At 51.9% G+C, this 21350-nt stretch overlaps 1 protein-coding gene across 1 annotated transcript in view; it reads right to left on the bottom strand.

The window, feature by feature from the left end:
* Positions 1 to 21350, bottom strand: part of TAF4 (TATA-box binding protein associated factor 4) — a 71536-nt gene that overhangs the window by 40606 nt on the left and 9580 nt on the right. The window lies entirely within an intron of this gene.

Below are 21350 nucleotides of genomic sequence, written 5' to 3'. Positions count from 1 at the left end.
TCTTTCCTTAACCTTCCCTCTCCCCTGACCTTCTCTTAACTTTATCTTCTATTATTCTTATCATTCATCTGAAGTTCTTTCTAGAGTAAGAACGTGTGTAAACAAAAGAAGGACGAGCAGATGCTCCTCCCGACCTCAGGGATGCAGCCAGCAGGCAGGGGCCTGAAGCACCCGCCTCCCCCGCAAAGCTGTGCGCGTGTCAAGAGCAGCTCCGGAAACGGGACAGGTTGAGAGCACACAGGACGCTCTGGAGGAACGTCCCGGGCCTTTCTCAGGATCAGTAAGCAAAGAGAGAAGAACCCTCCCTATCGGAGTTCCCCGCCATGGCATGTGACTCAGCGAGCTCTGATTCCACAGACAGGTGAGTACCAGCTTCTCTTACCCAAACTCCACAGGTCTGTCCAGATTGATACAACACCCCTACCCTTTCAGGGGTTCAACTGTTTAGTAAATCGGCCTTTAGCCAGAGGCCAGAGCAGGGCTGACCTGAGAGCCGAAGGTGGGAAGCATGGCCCACTGCCCCAGACAGAGCCTGCCCGCTGCAGGGCCGGGCTCCGGTGTCCAGGCCGAGGGCCCGCGCGAGACCTGGTTTGCGGCAGCTAACTAAACTCCAAGTGTGGGTCTACTTGTTGTCAACACACTTTGAACAGGGTGTGAACCCCGTGCACAGTTTCCAGGGAACTACGGTCAGGCGGCAGACAGACGCACGCCACAGCGCTTACGGCCAACTTCAGCTACCTGGCCACCTCCCTTGTTGAGAACACCGGAGGAGAAGAAGGGGTGAAACAAGGGACTCTGAACTACATTCATTCATCTCCTAAGCCAGCCGGCCAGCCCGCCAGCGCTCACTGAGGACCTCCTACGTGCTGGGCTGTGCGGAGCCCGACCAGAACCGGAAACACACACCGGGCTGGGGCTTCCTACACGGCGGGGAAGGCAGGCACCAGCCAGAGGCCCACCGCCTCCCATCAGCCCTACAACCAATCAATGAGATCAATCAGTGCCGCGGCCAATGCCACAAGGGGGAGGTGGCCGGCACTCTGTGCAACCAGGAGGTGCTCTAATCTGAGAGGCCTGGTTTCCCGAAGGAAGCAACACCAAAACGACCCGAGAAGGAAGAGTGGGGGCTGGCTGTGAGGAGGGGCAGGGGAGAGCCCCCCACATCCCAGCAAGGCAGGCAAAAACCACCTGAGGGACACGCTGAGGAGAGAGCCAAGGGGACCCGAGGACTGAGATGCAAGACCCCTCGGCCACCAGACAGGAGGGACGCAGGCCCAGGCAGCGGGTCATGGCCCCCACCTGCTGGCTTCAGTGCTCTCCAGGGAGCACGGGGTGGCAGGAGAAGCCAGAGGACCAGGATGGGCAGGAGCTGACCAGCAACACTGCTGGGTTTTAAGTAACTGAAGGAATCCCACAGTAGCACAACAGGCATTTGACAAACTCAAAGTCCCCTGGACTAAAAAATTAACATCCTCCGCCAAGAAAAGCAAACAACTTTAGAAAATGAGGAACGGCAAGGAACCTCCTCAACGGGATGAAATAAACCTACAAACGCCCGTCCCCAACGGTGAATCATTAGAAGCGTTTCCCCGGATTCCAGGAACAATTCAAGGGTGCCAGTCAGCACCGCTTCCACCCAACACCATACCAGAGATCCCAGCAAGCCCCGCAAACCAGAGGACAGACAGACAGGTCGAGAGGTGGGAACATGAGCACTGGAATGACACAAAACTGTCACTAACTGCATACAATAGGATTCTCTACATATAACACCCCCCCCAAAAATCTGCACATACTTTTCTTTTCTTTTTTTTGGCGGTACGCAGGCCTCTCACTGTTGTGGCCTCTCCCGTTGCGGAGCACAGGCTCCGGACGCACAGGCTCAGCGGCCATGGCTCACGGGCCCAGCCGCTCCGCAGCATGTGGGATCCTCCCGGACCGGGGCACGAACCCGTGGTCCCCTGCATCGGCAGGCGGACTCTCAACCACTGCGCCACCAGGGAAGCCCCTGCACATACATTTTTAAATGAAAGTGCTTGATAGCATCGCTAGATTTAAAATCCGTGTCCAAAATTCAACTACAATTCAACATTTCATCAACAAAGAATCAGAAAATGCAACTTTAAAAAACTACTATTTACAATAACAGGAATAAACTTAAGAGTGTCCTGGAATGAATCTAACAAAATACATGTAAGACCTATACGGGAAAAAATATGTAAGACTTGACTGAAAGATGTTATAGAAGATCTAAGCAGAGTGATATGCCACATTCATGAATACACTAAGCACTATATTGTGGATGGCAATCCTTCCCAAATTGACCCACACAGATCGATAAAATTCTGATCAAAATAACCTGGGCCTCAAAGAGTTGATGCAAAAATTTATAAGCAAGATCAAAATACCGAAACTACAAAAAAAAGAAAAAAAAAACAAACCAAGACTAGCATAGACAATTCTCAGGAAGAACCTAGTGGGATACCAGCCCCAGTAGACACCAAGAGTCAGCATGAAGCTACACTATTTATGGACATGATGGTACTGATGAAAAGACAAATAAACCAAGAGAAAACTACCGACAGCCCAGAAACAGACCCCTACATAACATAAGACTTGAAATATTACAGAAGGGACATGCAGATTAGTGGGACAAGGAAGGTCATTCAAGTAAATAGTGCCAGGACGACTGTTTATCCAAATGGAAGAAAAGTGAAAACGGAACTCTAACACACCATATGCAAGTCTGATTCCAGGAGGATTAAAGACATAAAAGTGGAAGCAAACACTAAAATTTTAGAAGAAAATACAGGAGACCATTCATATGACCTTGGGTTTAGAAAGTGTTTCTTAAACATGACTGAAAAAGGTATTTACCATAAAGAAAAAGACAGAGTCCACTCCATTAAAATCAAGAACTCGTATTCATCAGAAGATACCATAAAGAAAGTGAAAAGACCAGCCACAAACTGAAAGAACACACCGACCACACACATGACCTATAAAGGAATCGTAAGCAGAATATAAACAGAATTCTTACAAATTCACAAGAAAATTCAAAAGAAAACTGGGCAAAAGGACATAAACAGACACTTCACAGAAGGATACCCACCAACAGCAGTAAGCACGCAATGCTGCCAACTTCCTCGACATGAAGGAGAAGGAGATGAAAACTGAAACAACAGTGCAACAGCATCCCACACGCACGAGGTCTGAAGAATTGAAAACGCTGACAACACCAAGTGCTGTCAGGGACGTAAACAGACAGGAGCTCTGCGTGTAGGCAGGTAAACTGCTGTGACCAGCATCACTCACGAACCAAAGCCAGACAGCGATAACTGCAAGAAGACAACACCAAGAGCCCTCACAAACTCACAGAAAAATTTCAGCAAATCAACTATAACAGTACATGAAATGGTACTACTTCACGGCCAAGTGGGGTTTATCCTAGGAGTGCGCCATGATTTTAACACTCAAAATCAAATCCACGTTAACACCTTATTAACAGACTAAAAAAGAAAATCCACAAGAGCATCTCAATACATGAAGAAAGGCATTGGACAAATTAAACATCCATTCAAAAATTCTCACCAAACTAGGGATAGCAGGGAATTCCTCAACCCAGTAAAGGACATCTATGAAAATCCTACAGCTAGTATCATACATTTACTGAAAAAAAGTCTGAGTACAATTCACCCCAAATCAGAAACAAGGCAAAAATGTCCCTTCCCATTGCTTCTATTCAACATTATACTAGAGGTCTCAGCTGGTGCAATACAGTGAGAAGAAAAATAAAGGTATGCAGAACAGAAAGGAAGAAGGAAGCCTCTCTTTGCTGCAGACAATACGGTTGGTGCCTTTGTAGAAAATCTTAAGGATCCACAAAACTGCTACCAGGACTAACACATGAGTTAGACACAGCCACAGGATGTGAGGCCAATACTTAAAAAGTGACTGTATTTCTAAATACCAGCAACAAATAATGGGAAATTGCAATTTTTTTTTTGGCAGTACGCGGGCCTCTCACTGCCGCAGCCTCTCCCGTTGCAGAGCACAGGCTCTGGACGCGCAGGCTCAGCGGCCATGGCTCACGGGCCCAGCCTCTCCGCGGCATGTGGGACCTTCCCGGACCGGGGCACGAACCCGTGTCCCCCGCATCGGCAGGCAGACTCTCAACCACTGCGCCACCAGGGAAGTCCAAGTTGCATTTTTTTAAAGTACCATTTATATAGCATAAAAATATGAATACTTAAAGATATGTTTGTTTAACAAAACATGTTAAAGACATAAACACTGAAAACTATAAAATAATTCTGAGAGAAATACTGAAAGACCTAAATAAACGGAGAGGTATACCATGTTCATAGATCAGAAGCCAATGTTTTTGGTTTTGTTTTTAAGATTTTTTTTTGATGTGCACCATTTTTTAAAGTCTTTATTTAATTTGTGACAACATTGCTTCTGTTTTACGTTTTTCTGGTTTTTTTGGACATGAGGCATGTGGGACCTTAGCTCCCCAACCAGGGATTGAACCCACACCCCCTGCATTGGAAGGTGAAGCCTTAACCATTGGACCGCCAGGGAAGTCCCACCAATGTTGTTAAGATGTCAATTACCATAAATCTGGTTTACAGATTCGATACAATCCCAGGCAAGATATCAGAAGACTTTTTTGTGGAAACTGACAAGCTGATTCTAAAACTTACATGGAAACGCAAAAGACCCAAGTACCCCCAAACATTTCTGAAAAAGAAGGGCAGTCAGAGGACTCATGCCACCCGAGTCCAAGACTGACTTACTATGACTGAGCTACAACAATCAGGCACTGCTGTACTGCGTAGGTAAATAAAGGCGACAGAGTACCATCCATAAGTAAAGACCACACACACGGTCAACTGATTCTCAGTAAAAGCGGCAGGATGATTCAACAGAGAGAGGAAGATCTTTTCATCAAATAGGGCTGGTACAACTAGATATTCTATGCGGAAAAAAATTAATCTCAACCCCCTACCTTACAACCATCCCAAAATGAACTTGACTTGGATTGAGTAAAAGCTAAAACCATAGAAACCCTGTAAGAATACACGGGAGAGAATCCTTGTGCTCTGGGCCAGGCACCAATGTCTTTGATAAGACATAATGTGAACCCTGAAAGAAACTGATAAGCTGGACTTCATTCAAATTGAACACTTGCTCTTTGCAATATATTGTTAGATAAATGAAAAGGCAAACACAGACGAAGCAAAAGCATCTGTAAAACAATTCTATCTGATAAAGGGCTTGTATCTATGTTTTTAAAACTCTTACCAAACCAATAATAACAAAACGAACACCACCAAAAAAACACAGGCGAACAATCTGAGTAGACACTTCAGGAAAGATCCGCAAATGAAAAATAAGCACGTGCAAAGATGCTCAACAACGTTAGTCATTAGGGAAACGCAAATTAAAACCATCACGAGACAGCATTACACACCCACGAAATCGGCGAAGATTTAAAATACTGACCATATTAACGGCAGGGATTTGAAACAACCATCACACACTGCTGGTGCGAATGTAAAATAGTACAGCCACTCTGGAAAACATCTTGGCAGATTAAAAAGTTAAACACTCACCACTCACCTACCACACCCAACAATCCCACGCCTGTGTAGCTGCCCAGGAGGAATTAAAACTTACGTCCATACAAAGACTTACAGGCAAAGCTTACAGAAGCAATATTCTTTTTTTTTTAATTTAACTATAGTTGATTTACAACATTGTGTTAGTTTCAGTTATACAGCTTCCTAGAAGCACTACTCTTAATAGTCAAAAGCTGGAAACAACCCAAATACCCACCAACTGGTAACCAGATGAATAAAGTGCAGTGTATATCCACAGCGTGGAATACTACCGTACAACAAAAAGGCATGTGCCGATGCAGGCAACAACTTGGAGAATTTCAGAAGCGCTCTGCTAAGTGAAAGAAGCCAGACAGAAAAGACTACTCGTGTATAATTTCATTTGCATAAAATTCTAGAAGAGGCACAATCACAGAGACACGGCGGATCGCTGGTTGCCAGGGGAGGGAGGGTGGGGGAGGGGCTCACTACCAAGGCAAGGGGCAAGGGGAAACTCTTCCAGGCTCTGGAACGGTTCTGTCTCTTGACTGTGGTGATGGCTACATGATTTAGGCTTGCTAAACCTCACAAAACTATACCCTGAAAAGGGTAAATTTTACTGTATGAAAACTGTGCCTCAATAAAACAGACTTTAAAAAATAAACACAATGAGATACCACTGCACACCCACAAGAACGGTTCACGTGAAACAGCCTTCCCACGCCCAGTGCCGGCTCGACGTGCAGCCACAGGGACTCTCGTGCACTGCAGGCCGACCCCTCAGGAAAGCAGTGGGGGGTGGCTTCTGACGAGAATGAACATACACTTTCCACACAGGCAGCAGTTCCACCCCTGATATTCACCCAAGAGGAAAGGATGTCCACACATACGTCCACACGAAGCCCGGGCAGTAACGTTCAAAGAAGCATCAGTCACCACAGCCAAAACCAGGAAGCGACCCACTGCCCACCCACTGGTGAATGAATTAACGTACAGTGTGTCCAAACGTGCGACGCTGCTCGGCACGAACAAAGCGTCACGGACACACACAGCCACGGGGATGAACTCAAAGCATGCACAGAGGGAAGAGCGCCGGACACCAGAAAGCACGTGACGTACGATCCCGTACAAATGGGATTTTAGAAAGGCAAAAACCAAACGGCAGTGACAGAAAAGCAAAAAGAACATTTGCTTGGGCCCAGGGTGTGCTAGGGATGAACGAGCGACCTGCATCTCGGTCATGACGGTGGGCAGACAGGGCACCCACTTCTCAAAACTCAACCTGTTGCGCTCAAAATGGGTCCATTTTGTTGTATGGAAAGCATACCCTCCCTCAAAAGATTTTATGTGTGCTGACGAGTATTTAAAGATGAGCCCCTCGGCCCTCAGACACCACGGACCTGGCTTCTGCATCACCCCGGGAAGCTGAGGCCCCGTTCCAAGCACACAGCAGACTGGCCGGGAACCACACAGCTTCACCTCCGCGAGCAGGACCAGCCTCCGCCGGCAGCCCGACCCTCCCCGGCACAGGTGTCTTATGCCTATGGCTGCTTTTGACCATGCAGGGGAAGGTCTAATGTCCTTTCTGAACCCATTCCCTTCCAAAACTACGTTTACAAAAGTTTTAGTGCGTGAACTATGCAGGAAGGTGTCACTACTAAAAGTAATTTCTTCTCAGAGTGTACTAGATATAAAACTTAGTTTTTCAATTAAAATAAAATGCCACCAGAAAATGATCTCCAGGTTGTACTGTCAGAAAAAAATCAAGGTTCAAGTCAACGTATACGCCACCTTTGGTGTAAGAAAAAGGGGGGAAAAGAATACATCTGTGTGCACACACTTATTTTTACAAAAAGACATACTTGAAAAGATGGCCCACAAACTAATGAAAATTAAAATTTTTTAAATTATCCCTCTAGGGGAAGAAGAGAGGCAGAACTAGAGATGAAAGTGCTTCTACAGAGTTCAGCCTTCCTACCATGAAAATGTTTCACACATTCAAGATACAAAATTACAACAAACAAAACAATAGGAGGTAAAATTGAAAACAAAGTCAAACAAAACAAACAAACAAAAAAAACTAAACCATGGGGACTTCCCTGGTGGCTCAGTGGTTAAGAATCCACCTGCCAATGCAGGGCACACGGGTTCGAGCCCTGGTCCGGGAAGATCTCACATGCCGTGGAGCAACTAAGCTCATGCGCCACAACTACTGAGCCTGTGCTCTAGAGCCCTCGAGCCACAACTACTGAGTCCTCGTGCCTAGAGGCCGTGCTCCGCAACAAGGGAAGCCACCGCAACAAGAAGCCCATGCACCGCAACGAAGAGTAGCCTCTGCTCGTCGCAACTAGAGAAAGCCTGCACGCAGCAACAAAGACCCAGTGCAGCCAAAAATACGTAAAAATGAATTAATTAAATTTTTAAAAATCTAAACCATGTATCAAATTGGTAGCATAACACACACAAAAAAGAATTTCAACGGAGTCTTGAGCACACAAAGAACCGCAAAGAAGCCTTAAACTTTACTCCAGTCTTACTCTTACAATCTTGAAACTACCTCTAAGTATATGGTAGAATAAGCCAAGTGATAAATATGTGTATACGATCAGGATTCAAGATGCTCCGTGCAAGAGAAGAGATACAAATATAATCTCAAAGAATTTATGGGGGGGAACCTGCTATGTTGGAAACACCGACAGGAGCTCCCTTCCCTCACAGAGCACACAACAGTGACAGGACACACGACCTGGCCCCAGCCCTTGGTGTTTACAGAGCCATTTTCCTTTAAAGACCGTTCCCAGGCTTCTTGGGAAAAGTCCGCCTCCAGGCCTGGGACCCAGAGCACAGGACACAGCGAGCACGGAGCGGAGGCCAGACGCCCCACCCGGCCCACGGCCACCCGTGCAGAGACGGGAGGCAGCGAAAAAAGAGGCACCTCCAGAAACGCTGCGAGGTTCACTCGCCTTACGACACACGGAGATGATCCCAGATGCAGCCAAGGCTGCGAGGAGACACACACGTGAAGACACACCTGGTGTGTCAGGTGCCGAGAGCCCCCCAGACAGGCAGGTGAGGAACCCACCAGGCCACCCTCCGCTGCTCACACCACTCGTGCTCACGCCCACCCCAGCACAGCTTCCCCTTTCGGCAGGGCCCCCGTCACACACGACAGGCGTGGCACACGGCTGGCACTAGGCTAGCACTGAAGAGTGAATGAACGTTAACTCAGGTGCACAGCCACTAAAATCATGTTTACCAGAGAACAGTTAAGGACCTGGGAAATTCTGGAAATCAGGAAACAACGTGTCAGAGATAATTATGACCTCTTGGTGACAGAAATACAGATTATTAACCATTCCTTTCCCATACTTTTCTGTGTTTATCGAATGTTCTATGATGGGTATGTGTTTGGAGACCAAATGTTATCTTGTTGGTCTGCAAGTACAGAGGAGGTAAGCTATACCTTACAATGGCCACTTCTGGGACAGGCAGGCCCAGAGGAAGACCAACCCCAACGGACACTCAGCTTCCTCCAATGAGGACTAGACGGATGCTTCCACTTCAATAGAAGCAAAATGGAAGCTGTGTGGGTGGTCCCGTCGGTGCCTGACACAGCACTGCCCCCGGGGGCTCCAGGGGGAAAGTAACTCCTCACAGGCACAGCTAATAAGCAGCCCCTTAGCTCAGGCAAATGGCTTCCTGGTGCTCTAGCTCTCTATTTTAAAATTAAGGAAAGCGAGACTAAGTAACCAGTATCAGACCCAGAGGGCAATTAAGCCCGTTTCAAAGAAGCCCCTGACCAGCAGTCCCGACTTCTTGCTCTGTTGCACCCTGGTTTTAGGAGAGGGCAGACACTGGTATCCTACACAAATACACGAGAACACAGATTGTAACTCCAGTTCCAACTACCCTTCTTTCCCCCGGGACATCATGCAACACCAAGGCAGGAAGAAAAGGAGGCACCATGAACTTTTCTTGTATAGCGGTACTGAAACACAGTGTACAAAGAACAAAATATACCCATTTAAAGTGTACAACCTGGTGAGCTTGGACAAAGGCATACAGTTGTGCACCCACTGTCATAATCAAGGTTTGAAACATTTCCATCAACTTAGAAAGCCTCTGGGCAGCACACAGCCATCACCCCTGACCAGGCAACCACTGTTTCACAGCACAGCTTTTGCTAGAATTTCACATAAATGGAACCGGATCATAGCCGGTCCTGTGCCTGGCTTCTCGCACTTGGTGGACGACTCTGAGATCCCTCCGTATCATGGCACGTGGCATACTCCATTCCTTTGTATCCTAAGTCGTGTCCCACTATGTGGACAGACCGCGTGCACCGCTCACCACCTGGTGGACACTTAGGTCACTTCCAGCGTGGGCTGTTACAAACAGGGCTGCTGCCAACGCTACCAGCGAGCCCCAGGAGGATACACGTCTCACTTCTCTTGGAGGGGGTGCTGGATACCATGCGCACAAGCCGCATTTTTCAAGCACCTGCCAAGCTGTCTCCGCCTGCCTGGCTGTCCCCGTTGGCACTCACCCCACAGGGCTCCACGATCTCCACATCCACCCACAGGAGGTACGGTCGGTCGTTCTCGCTCTACCTGCGTCGGTGTAGGTGGAAGCAGTGGACGTATCCCACGGGGGCTTAACTTGCATTCCTCTGATGACTCTTCATGTGCTTGCTGGCCATTTCTGTAACTTCTCTTGCGTCTATTCCAAACGTCTGCCCCTTCTGAACAGAGCTGTCTTCTGACTACTGAGCTGTATTCCGGACACAAGCTCATCTCACTTCGCAGCCTGCCTTCCATTTTCTTAACACTGTCTGTCAGCTAGCAATAGTTTTCCTTTAATTCTCAAATCCAGTTTACTGATCTTTTCTTCAATGGTTCAGCCACCTGTGTCCCAGGAAATCTTTTCCTAAGCTACAGGCAGAAAGATCGCCACCTGCTTTCTACGTTTACTCTTTGCTTTTAGGACGGTGACTTCAGTGTCACTGCGAGTGGGACGCACTTTCGCTTCCCGGGACTCTGCATCCAGTGCCTGCCATCCCAGGGCGGGCGGGCCGACGCCCTGTCTCCTCGGGAGGCCACCCAGCAGCCTGTGCCCCAGCCCTGAGATGCCACCCGCTCTGGAGAGGAGGCCTGCCCCAAGAGTGAGCAGGCACTGCGAGTGTGGGCTTCCCCTAAAGCTACTGGATTTTCACACTCCTCCCCAGCAGGGCTGAGAGTCTAGAGATTACACAGGGAAGACCCACTGTGTTCGCCTTACTTTCCTGCCCCTAGAACGGGAACCCTAAACCTGCAAAGGAAATTGTAAGTTCATGTGCAAGGAAAGAGAAAACCCTAACCGAGCAAAACAGGACAATGTCTTCGGTGGATTCTTGGTCTGCAACTACACTCAGGGAGACCTTCAGAGGCACAGCCTCACTTTAGAACCTGGCCTACCAGTGGGGGGTAGAATCTCACAAGGGGCGCCTGCCCACGACGCTGAGACGCCAGCCCTTCCCCCTGCTGTGAAGGCAGCACTCACACCACAGCCAAGCCCAAAGGCTCGAACCTGCTCTGGAACACGCCAGGCTTTGCCACAGGAAAAGTGACCCCTGGTTTCCATGGTGAGAGCGTGGTGAACATACATGTCTGCTGTCAAACTCCGATCATACGGAAAACGACACGGCCAGGGGAGCCAGAGATCTACCATCTCAACACAGCACCCAGAAGCCCTCACCAGGACATTCAGGCACAGGGGCTGCCTGATGAACAGGTGTCACCCAGGCCAATGCTCCCCGGGGCGCCCCCAGACCCACTATTCCTCCCACCTCACACCCTCCACCAAGGCTCGGCCCCTGCCCCCACCACCACGTCCACCCAGCAGGCGCTTCCCTCTTCCCCACCCACAGGGTGTGGCCACCAGCCCACCCCTCCCCAGAGCAGGGCACCCCTGGTTGGGGAGGGGTGCCTTCTAACGCAAGCACCAAAAATCACCCCTGAAAGTCCCGAAAGCCCCCGGGGGCTCGGGCAGGGCCAGGTCCCCTGGGCAGCGACACTGGCGCTTGTCACCTAAACCCTAGGCCAAGGAGGGGGCTTGCCCTTGGGGGGTCCAGTTCCAGAAATGCTCTTCTCAGAACCCTGGACTCACTCGGGGACTGAGAAGAGTGACAGTCCATCCCGAGGCCTGGACAGGGCAGGAGTCTCCCTCAGGCTTTCCCTGCCAGGAGGGCTCCTCCAGCGTCCCAGGGAGGCTGCTCCCCGATGACTCTTCCCCAAATACCCCCATTCGTGATCAAAACTCTCAATAAAGGAACAGAAATGAAGTTCTTCAACTTGATAATCTACAAAAAACCAACAGCTAACATCATACTTCATGATGAGAAGCTCAAAGCTTTCCCACTAAGACCTGGTACAAGGCAAGAACGTTCCCTCTCACCACTGCTTTCAACCGGAAGTCCTCCTGACCAGTGCAAGAAAAGGAAAGGAAATAAAAGGTACGCAGATTGGAAAAGAAGAAATAAAACTGTCTTTGTTCATAGATCATATGATCACCTATGCAGAAAATCCAAAAGAACTGGCAACAAACAAACAACTCCTGGAACTAATAAACGGCTATAGCAAGGTTGCAGGATACAAGGTTAATATATAAAATTCAACTGCGGGACTTCCCTGGCAGTCCAGTGGTTAAGACTCCACGCTTCCACTGCAGGGGGCACAGGTTCTATCCCTGGTCGAGGAACTAAGATCTCACGTGTCGTGGGGCGCAACCAAGAAAAAAAAAAATTCAACTGCTTTCCTATAAATCAACAATGGATAAATGGAACTTCAAATTAAAAAGACAATACTACTTACATTAGCACCCAAAAAGTGAAATACTTAGATATAAATCTAACATAATACATACAGTGATGAATTAAATCAAAGGAGAACTAAATCAATGAAGAGATATTCCATGTTCATGGATAGAAAGACTCAATACTGTCAAGATGTCAGTTCTTCCCAACTTGATCTGTAGATTCAACACATTCCCAATCAAAATCCCAGCACATTATTTCATGAGTATCAACACACTGATTCTAAAGTTCACACGGAGAGGGGGCGAAAGACCCAGAATGGTCAACACAATATTGAAGGAGAAGAACAAAGTAGGAGGGCTGACTACCCAACTTCAAGACTTCCTGAAAAGCTACAGTAGGGCTTCCCTGGTGGCACAGTGGTCGGGGGTCCGCCTGCCGATGCAGGGGACACGGGTTCGTGCCCCGGTCCGGGAGGATCCTACATGCCGTGGAGCGGCTGGGCCCGTGAGCCATGGCCGCTGAGCCTGCATGTCCAGAGCCTGTGCTCCGCAACGGGAGAGGCCACAGCAGTGAGAGGCCCGCATACCGCAAAAAAAAAAAAAAAAAGCTATAGTAATGAAGACAGTGTGCTACTGCGGAAAGAAGAGACACATAGATCAATGGAACAGAACAGACAGCCCAGAAATAGACCCACACGAATACCGTCAACTGATCTTGGACAAAGGGCCAAAAGCAATACAATGGAGCAAAGACAGTCTCTTCAGCAAATGGTGCTGGAACCACTGGACACCCGTCCACAAGCAGAAGATGAATCTAGACACAGACCTTACACCCTTCACGGGAATTAACTCAAAATGCATCATAGACCTAAATGCAAAGTGCAAAGTATACAACTCCAAGAAGACAACAGAGGAGAAAACCTAGACGACTTGGGCCTGGTGACGCCTTTTCAGAGACAACACCAAAGGCACGGTCCAGGGCTTCCCTGGTGGCGCAGTGGTTGAGAGTCTGCCTGCCAATGCGGGGGACACGGGTTCGGGCCCTGATCTGGGAAGACCCCACATGCCGCGGAGCGGCTGGGCCCGTGAGCCACAATTACTGAGCCTGCGCGTCTGGAGCCTGTGCTCCGCAGAGAACAAGAGAGGCAGCGATGGTGAGAGGCCCGCGCACCGCGATGAGGAGTGGCCCCCGCTTGCCACAGCTGGAGAAAGCCCTCACACAGAAACGAAGACCCAACACAGCCATAAATAAATAAATAAATTTTAAAATAAATTTTAAAAAAAAGGCACGATCCATAAAAGAGAAAATTGATAGGCTGAACTTCATTAAAACTAAAAACATCTGTACTACAACAGACAACTTCAAGAGAATGAGAAGACAAGCCACAGACTGGGAGAAAATATTTGCAAAAGACACATCTGATAACGGACTGTTAACCAAAATATACAAAGAACTCTCAAAACTCAGTAAGAAAACAAACAACCCAACTGGAACTGGGCCAAAGACCTAAACAGGTATCTCAGCAAAGAAGATATACAGATGGCAAATAAGCACATGAAAAGATGCTTCCCGTCATATGTCACCAGGGAAGTGCAAATTAAAACAATGAGATACCACTACGTCACTCTCAGAATGGCCAAAATCCAGAACACCGACAACACCAAACGCTGGTGAGGATGTGGAGCCACGGGAACGCTCATTCACGGCTGGTGGGGATGTGAAACGCTGCAGCCACCTTGGAAGACAGTTTGACAGTTTCTTACAAAACTAAACATACTCTTACCATATGATGCAGCAACTCTGCTCCTTGGTATTTATCCAAAGGAGCTGAAAACTCAGGTCCACACAGAAACTTGCGCACAGATGTCTGAAGCAGCTTTATTCACAACTGTCAAAACTTGGAAGCAACCAAGATGTCCTTCAGCAGGTGAATGGATAAATAAACTGCAGTATGCCCAGACAGTGGAATGTTATTCAGTGATAAAAGGAAATGAACTATCAAGCCATGAAAAGACATGGTGGAACCATAAGTGTATATTACTAAGTGAAAGAGGACAGTCAGAAAAAACTACGATACCGTATGATTCCAACTCTATGACACTCTGGAAAAGACGATGGAGACAGTGAAAAGATGAGTGGGTGCCAGGGGCTGGGGGAGGGAGGGATGAACAGGTGAAGCACAGAGGATTCTGAGGGTAGTAAAACTACTCTGTGCGATACTGCAACGGTGGATACATGTCATTATACATTTGTCCAAACCCACAGAATGTACAACCCCAAGAGTGAGCCCTGATGTAAACTATGGACCTGAGCGATGATGAGGTGTCAATGCAGGTTCATCGGTTGTAATAAATGCACCATCTGGTGGAGGGTGCGGGTAATGGGGGAGGTTATGTATGTGTGGGGGCTGGGGGCACATAGGAAATCTCTATACTTTTCTCTTAACTTGTTGTGAAACTAAAAATGCTCTTAAAAAAATTGTCTTTAAAAAAATCTGCTTTGGGGCTTCCCTGGTGGTGCAGTGGTTGGGAGTCCGCCTGCCGATGCAGGGGACGCGGGTTTGTGTCCTGGTCCAGGAGGATCCCGCATGCCGTGGAGCAGCTGGGCCCGTGAGCCATGGCTGCTGAGCCTGTGCGTCCGGAGCCTGTGTTCCACAACGGGAGAGGCCACAGCAGTGAGAGGCCCGCGTACCGCAAAAAAAAAAAAAAATCTGCTTTGGGGACTTCCCTGGTGGTCTAGTGGTTAAGAATCCGCCTTCCAATGCAGGGGACACGGGCTCGATCACTGGTCGGGGAACTAAGATCTCACATGCTTAGGGGCAACTGAGCCCTAGTGCCTCAACTAGAGAGCCCGCGAGCTGCAACTACTGAGCCCGCACGCCACAACGGGAGAGAAGCCTGCCCACCACAATGAAGAGCTCGCGTCACAACAAAATATCCCACACGCCACAACTAAGACCCAATGCAGCCAAAGATAAATAAGTAAATAAATATATTTTTTTTAATCTGCTTTTACTAGTACTTGGAGAGTCCAGGGAGGTGCCCCCAAACCCCCCTGAGAAGCAGCCTCTGGGTGGCTGTCTGACCGGTGGAACAATCTCTTCCCCCACCAAGACCCACTAAACCGAGAATAAATGAACCTAAGTGGTCCCAAGCCCCCAAGAGAAGGAGAGAATAGAAGGACGGGAGATTCCAGGAATTCCCTGGCAGTCCAGAGGTTAGGATGCGGGCTTCCACTGCCATGGACTTGGGTCCGATCCCTGGTCAGGAAACTAAGAACCAAGGACTGAAGGAGGAAAAGCAGACTCCAGGAGGAGGGGCAGGAAGGGGTCTGCCCAGCACTGCCCCCAAGGGCTCGGGGAGGAGGGTGCCTGCTGCAGGGACCACGAACGGGAACTGGGGGAGTCTGGGTAGCACAGCAGCCACGTGTCCAGGTTTTAAGCAGGAAAAACTCAGAGCCGGATTATCCTTTCCTAAGACACTGAGAACGTTCTGGCATCAAGAAGTCCCGCCTAGTCCCACCCGATCACCCAGAGACGAGGGGCGCCAAGGCACGAGCATGACCCCCTCCCTGTTCATGCCGTGCTCAGACAAGCCAGGACCACCAGACACTTCAGGAACGGCTCCTACAGGACAGGGGCGTGCACACCTGCTACGGGCCAATCGCTGTCCTGCGTGCCAAGGATCAGAAGGCTTCCTTTCTCACAAAGCAACTCGAGAGAGCTGGGGAGACGGGGCACCCACAACCGGGGAGAACGCACAAGAGCAAACCACGCAGACACGACACCGTGCTCCCGACAAAGTAAAAGGAATTTCAAAGAGAGCACAGGCGCGAAATTACCAAGAAGGGGCAAAGTGCCCACAGAAACAGCAGCACACTGTCCTCAACCTGGAGAACTGGAGCGTCCAGGGGCACAGGCTCGACGGCAGGGCCGGGGGGCACCCACCGCAGGAGACCCGAGGTCCTGCAACCGGCACGGAGATGGCAACGCTGGGCTGAAGGTCCAGGCCCTCCGTGCGGCTGGGGCCCAGTGTGTCAGGGCCCCCAGGCAGAGACAGGCGTGCTCGCCACAGCCTCCCCCTGGAAGCTCCTGGAGAACGGCTCCAGCAGGATGTCAGCCCCCGGGCAGCGAGGTGGGGTGGGCACGGGGGACCCCAAGCGCCAGCCAGCGTGGCCTCTTCCCGCCGCGGGCTGCACCCCCCAGCCCCATGGGGCTGACCCACCCAGAGCAATGGTTTCCCCCTCCTGGCTGAACTCTGTTATCCGTGTCCTCCTTTCACTCTCAAAAAGGCTGCCGCTGAGCAATCACTAACCCGTCAGCCCCGCGGCCACCCTGGACGACTCTGGGCGCTCCCACTGCCCGATTTCTCCCGGTGACCCAGTGCTTTGCTGCAGGCAGGCCACAGCGCACGTGGCCCCCCTCCCTGCCGCCCCCAGGGAAGGAGGCAGGGCCCCCCCCATCCAGTCCAGCCCCTCCCACCTGCCTCCTGCACAGCCCTCCCCACTCCGCCCACGCTGCCGGCGGCACTGCAGCTCCTGACACGCTTCCCCACCCCAAGGGCCGGCTCCGCACCGTCCTCAGCCTGCCCCCACACCGCCCTCCGGCTCAGTGCCCTCTGGCTCAGTGCCCAGCCCCCAGCGACCTCCTCCAGGGCCTGACCACACACCCTCCTTCCCCCGCTGCACTCTCCGTCCCCAGGTACACGTCCAGGAGCCACCTCGAGCCCCAGGAGGGGCTGTGCTGAGTCCGCAGGCGCACCAACAGCTCAGGGTGACTTGGACACGGGTAACAGCCCGACGTGATACAGTGGGCCAAAATATGTTAAAATTATTACTTTCATCTTGTCGTACGCTCATGTTTTTTGTCCTTTTTAACTGCTACTGGAAACTGAACTTCCTGAGTGGCTCACGTCACATTTCCACTGGAGAGCCGTGCTCTAAAATCTCCCATCTTTCAGAAACAAGCCCAGAAACAACCAAAGAGACTGAGACTCCACTTGCATGTGCCCCACCGACAGTCCCCAAGCACTGTCCTGACACCCCAAGGGCCCTTCTCACCTTCCCCCAGGCTGGCCCGTTCCAGTCACCAGCCTCCAGGGCCCAACCCAAGGGCAGCTCCGTCTTCACCTCCCTGCCAAGTGAAGACACTCATCTCCTTGACACACTCCTGACCCCACACCTGCCTCCCCGTCCCGCCCCGAGGGCACCCTTCTTCCCCCATCTCCTCTGCAGCATCCTTTGCTGATCCACCTGTTCCGCCTCCAGGCGTCAGAAGGTCTCAGAACACATCTGTGGGCGCTTCTTTCCTCCCTGGCTATCCTACCCGTCCCCCAAACCAGGCGAGCACACCGACCCCCTGGTTTAAAGTACCATCCCTCTTTCAGGGACCCTCCCTTCCAGGTCCCCAGCCCTGAACCCACTTCTGAATTTGACGCACATCTCAAGTACCACCGACACTCACTTGGGCATCTAGTGGACAACCCAAACTCAAGCGTCTAGAAGCAAGTACGTGAGTTTCCGTAAGCAAAGAGCCGGCCTGTGCTCAGCATACCCCACACATCGCTGGGAAGGGGCAGCACTTCCTGGGCTGGCGACTCCTCCCACGACAGGACTGTGCCCCCTGCTCCCCCACTGGACACCCCAGCAAGGTGAGCGGGGCTGAAGAAGCTGTGGGGTCCCCAGGTGACAAAGGACCGCCCGCCCTACAGGAGGACGACTCCTGCACCGCGACGCCTGAGGAGCCGAGGTCGCAGAAGACGGCCCACAGCACGGCTCTCTCTACAAAGTTATGGCAAAACCAGACACACGGTTCAGCAACCTTCAGGAAGACGCCACGAGCAGGTAGGAAGGGGAAACGAGGGTGTGGTGGCCACGAGGGGGGACAATGGCTGCCGCGGCCGGAGAGGTGGGGGCCAGACAGTCACGTGGGAGGTGTGCAGGGACCCAGCTCTGCTGCCAGGGGTGTCACAGGTGCTTATTAAACTGTTACATCACCAGAGACCATGACTAATTCACGTCTACACATCTCAGATCCAAACACACTTATCCTGTCCTCCACTGGTCTCCACCAACGGCTTCCTGAAGTCCCGGCCTGTCTACTGAGCAGACAGACCACAAACACCCCCAGGCCTCCTTGACTCAGCGGCGAGCACGTACGCCACGCAAGCGCCACGCTGATGCTGAGGTCAAAGAGGAGCGACACACAAGCCACGCTCCCTGCCCTCAGGTGTCCCCTGCTTTGCTGACGAGACCACAGTCAAAACCAACTGGTAACCCACAGGAAGCCCCACCTGTACGGGCTCAGAGCCACCTGCCCCGCTGCTGGGACCCACGGAGACAGGCCTCAGTGAGAGACACGCGAGACATGCAGTCCTGAGGAAGGGCCTGCTCTGCCTTGGGGGCCACAGATGCCAGGGTCCAGGAGCAGCGCAGGGGCTGGCGCCTGATGACGGGCAGAAGCGTCCAGAGAGCGATGTTCTCGGCAAAACGAAGAGCAGCCGTGACGTACGGCTGTGACCCGGGTGCTGACTGATGAGGAAGAAGGCAGGCATGGACTTCCCTGGTGGCGCAGTGGCTAAGAACCCGCCTGCCAATGCAGGGGACACAGGTTCGAGTTCTGGTCCGGGAAGATCCCACATGCCACGGAGCAACTAAGCCCGGGCGCCACAACTACTGAGCCCGTGCTCTAGAGCCCACGAGCCACAACTACTGAGTCCACATGCCACAACTACTGAGCCTGCACTCTAGAGCCCGTGAGCCACAACTACTGAGCCCACATGCCACAACTACTGAGCCTGTGCTCTACAGCCCGCGTGCCACAACTACTGAGCCCACGTGCCACAACTACTGAAGCCCACACAGCTAGAACCCGTGCTCCGCAACAAGAGGAGCCACCGCAATGAGAAGCCCGCGCACCGCAATGAAGAGTAGCCCCTGCTCAGCGCACTAGAGAAAGCCCGCGCGTGAAGGAACACACGGCACAACACAGGTAGGAACACAGATCCGAGTGGTGTCCCTGCACGGCCTCGAAAGTGGGCTCACACCGGGCCCCACCCCACCTGCTTCCTGCACACGATGTACTCCTGCCATCCGGCCGTGCTGACCCGGAGAATGGAGCCCAGATACTCTCCGCCTGCTCTGCCCGTGCCCACGCATCCCTGCACTCACCTGTCCCACCCTGCTAAGGCTAGACCGGAGACACAACACTCGTCTCTAGGGAAGCAGGTCCCCAGCGGGTCGGCAACCCACACCCACACCAGGAGACTCCGCTGGCGGCCCCAAGGTCGCCAAGCCAACAGCACCCCCAAGCGCAGCCTCAGAGCCCCCCGCGGAGGCATGTTTGCAAAGCCCCCACAGCTCCAGGACCAGGACGCTAGGCGGCACCAGGCAGCGGTTTCCCAACTGCTCAGCGTGCAAGGGAAGCAGGGGTCAGTCCACGAGGGCCCAGGCCAGGCACCGAGGCCCAGAGCGGCCAGGAGCCTTGCCTGGACCCGCACGATCACTGACAAGCTCTGGCTCAGGGCTCTCTGCCTGCCTCCCTGTGGCCCAGCTGTAGGCTATCTTTACTACATCACCCGAGGACTTCCAAAGTGAGCATTCTGAACTGAGTTTCTTAAACTGCCAAACACATAACTAAGTGGCACCAGCCCTGACTTGTTATCTAATCAGTCCAAAGCAGCAGAGAAAACTCTGGCGTCTCCAGAACTGAATATAACAGACAGAACCTCTATTTTGAGAAATTACACCAGGGGAGGGACTGACTAATGACACTGCATCTCAGAAATGACACAACACTCGGCCCACTCCTGCCCTCACGCACTGACCTACAGTGGTTCAGCAACACGACCCCATCAGAAAGGCACTCCCTGAGGACAGGACCACACTGCTTCAGCACAAGGTCGGACCTGAACCTGGTGCTCAGTTAGTGCTTGCTGACCGACGAGTGCCCAGCTCTCAAACCACTGCCCTGGCCTGCGGGGCCACGAGCAGGGCTGCTGACTGCCCACCAAGACAGCCCCCGGACACAGGCTGAAGGAGCCCACGGCCTCTGCCATCAGGAGAAAGGTCCCGGGCCTCAAGGCCAGGGTGCCTCGTGACCGCTCACCCTTTCCAGCCGGCAAGGTGGCCTCGACTGGAGCACCTGCGGCCCGTGCAGAGAAGAGCCCGCGGGCGCAGTGAGGGGCCTTTCCAAGCCGGGACCGCAGAGCACAGTTGCTGCCACCCCGAGAAGCCCGCGGCCCGGGCACTCCACGCCCTCCCGCACCTGCGTCTCCAGAACGGGTGGCGGGCACACTCACCCTGGGAACAGCCTCTCGCCATATGGATTTTCCCCGTGAAAAGCCTGGTCCCTGTGCATCAGCTGTTTCAAGTCGGCACAGCCATGAGGGGTGCACAGGAAGGAGCAGGCACCCTGGAGGCCCAGCCGGCCGGCCTCTCTCTGGGCCCAGCCCCTCGGTAACTGGCCGCCGGGTCCCTGAAAAGCCACTCACCTCCAGTCTCAGCATCTTCATCAGGGGAGGTCATCTTCACAGGACCGACCGGCTCCAGAAACCTACAGACCCCTGCATCCCTCCATCTGCACATGGCAGGAAGTCGAGGACTGCAAATCACCTGAGTTCATCAACTCACGCACCGTGTCGAAAGTAATGATGTTCATTCTAAGCCATTTTCATAAATAAAACGGCAAAGAGGCCAGGGGATGGCGCTCCCTCAATGACAAACGTCCGACATCACAAAACACTCTTAAAACAAGTGCCCCATGTCTTTCTTCCCCAAAGAGCTGGCAGCATTCAGGGCCACCCTTTCCTGCTGACCCTCTGCCCGCCCCAACTCCGCCCCAGCAGGGGGCTGCCCACTCCCCACCTTCTCCCAGGAGGCAGCCCTCACTCGCTGGGTCTACGCTGAGGCTCCCTTGGGGGTGACCGTCCACAACCAAACATCCCATCGAATGCCAC

This window comes from Delphinus delphis, chromosome 15, assembly GCF_949987515.2.
Source record: "Delphinus delphis chromosome 15, mDelDel1.2, whole genome shotgun sequence".
Taxonomy (NCBI): domain Eukaryota; kingdom Metazoa; phylum Chordata; class Mammalia; order Artiodactyla; family Delphinidae; genus Delphinus; species Delphinus delphis.
This window is presented reverse-complemented; position numbering and strand designations above follow the sequence as displayed.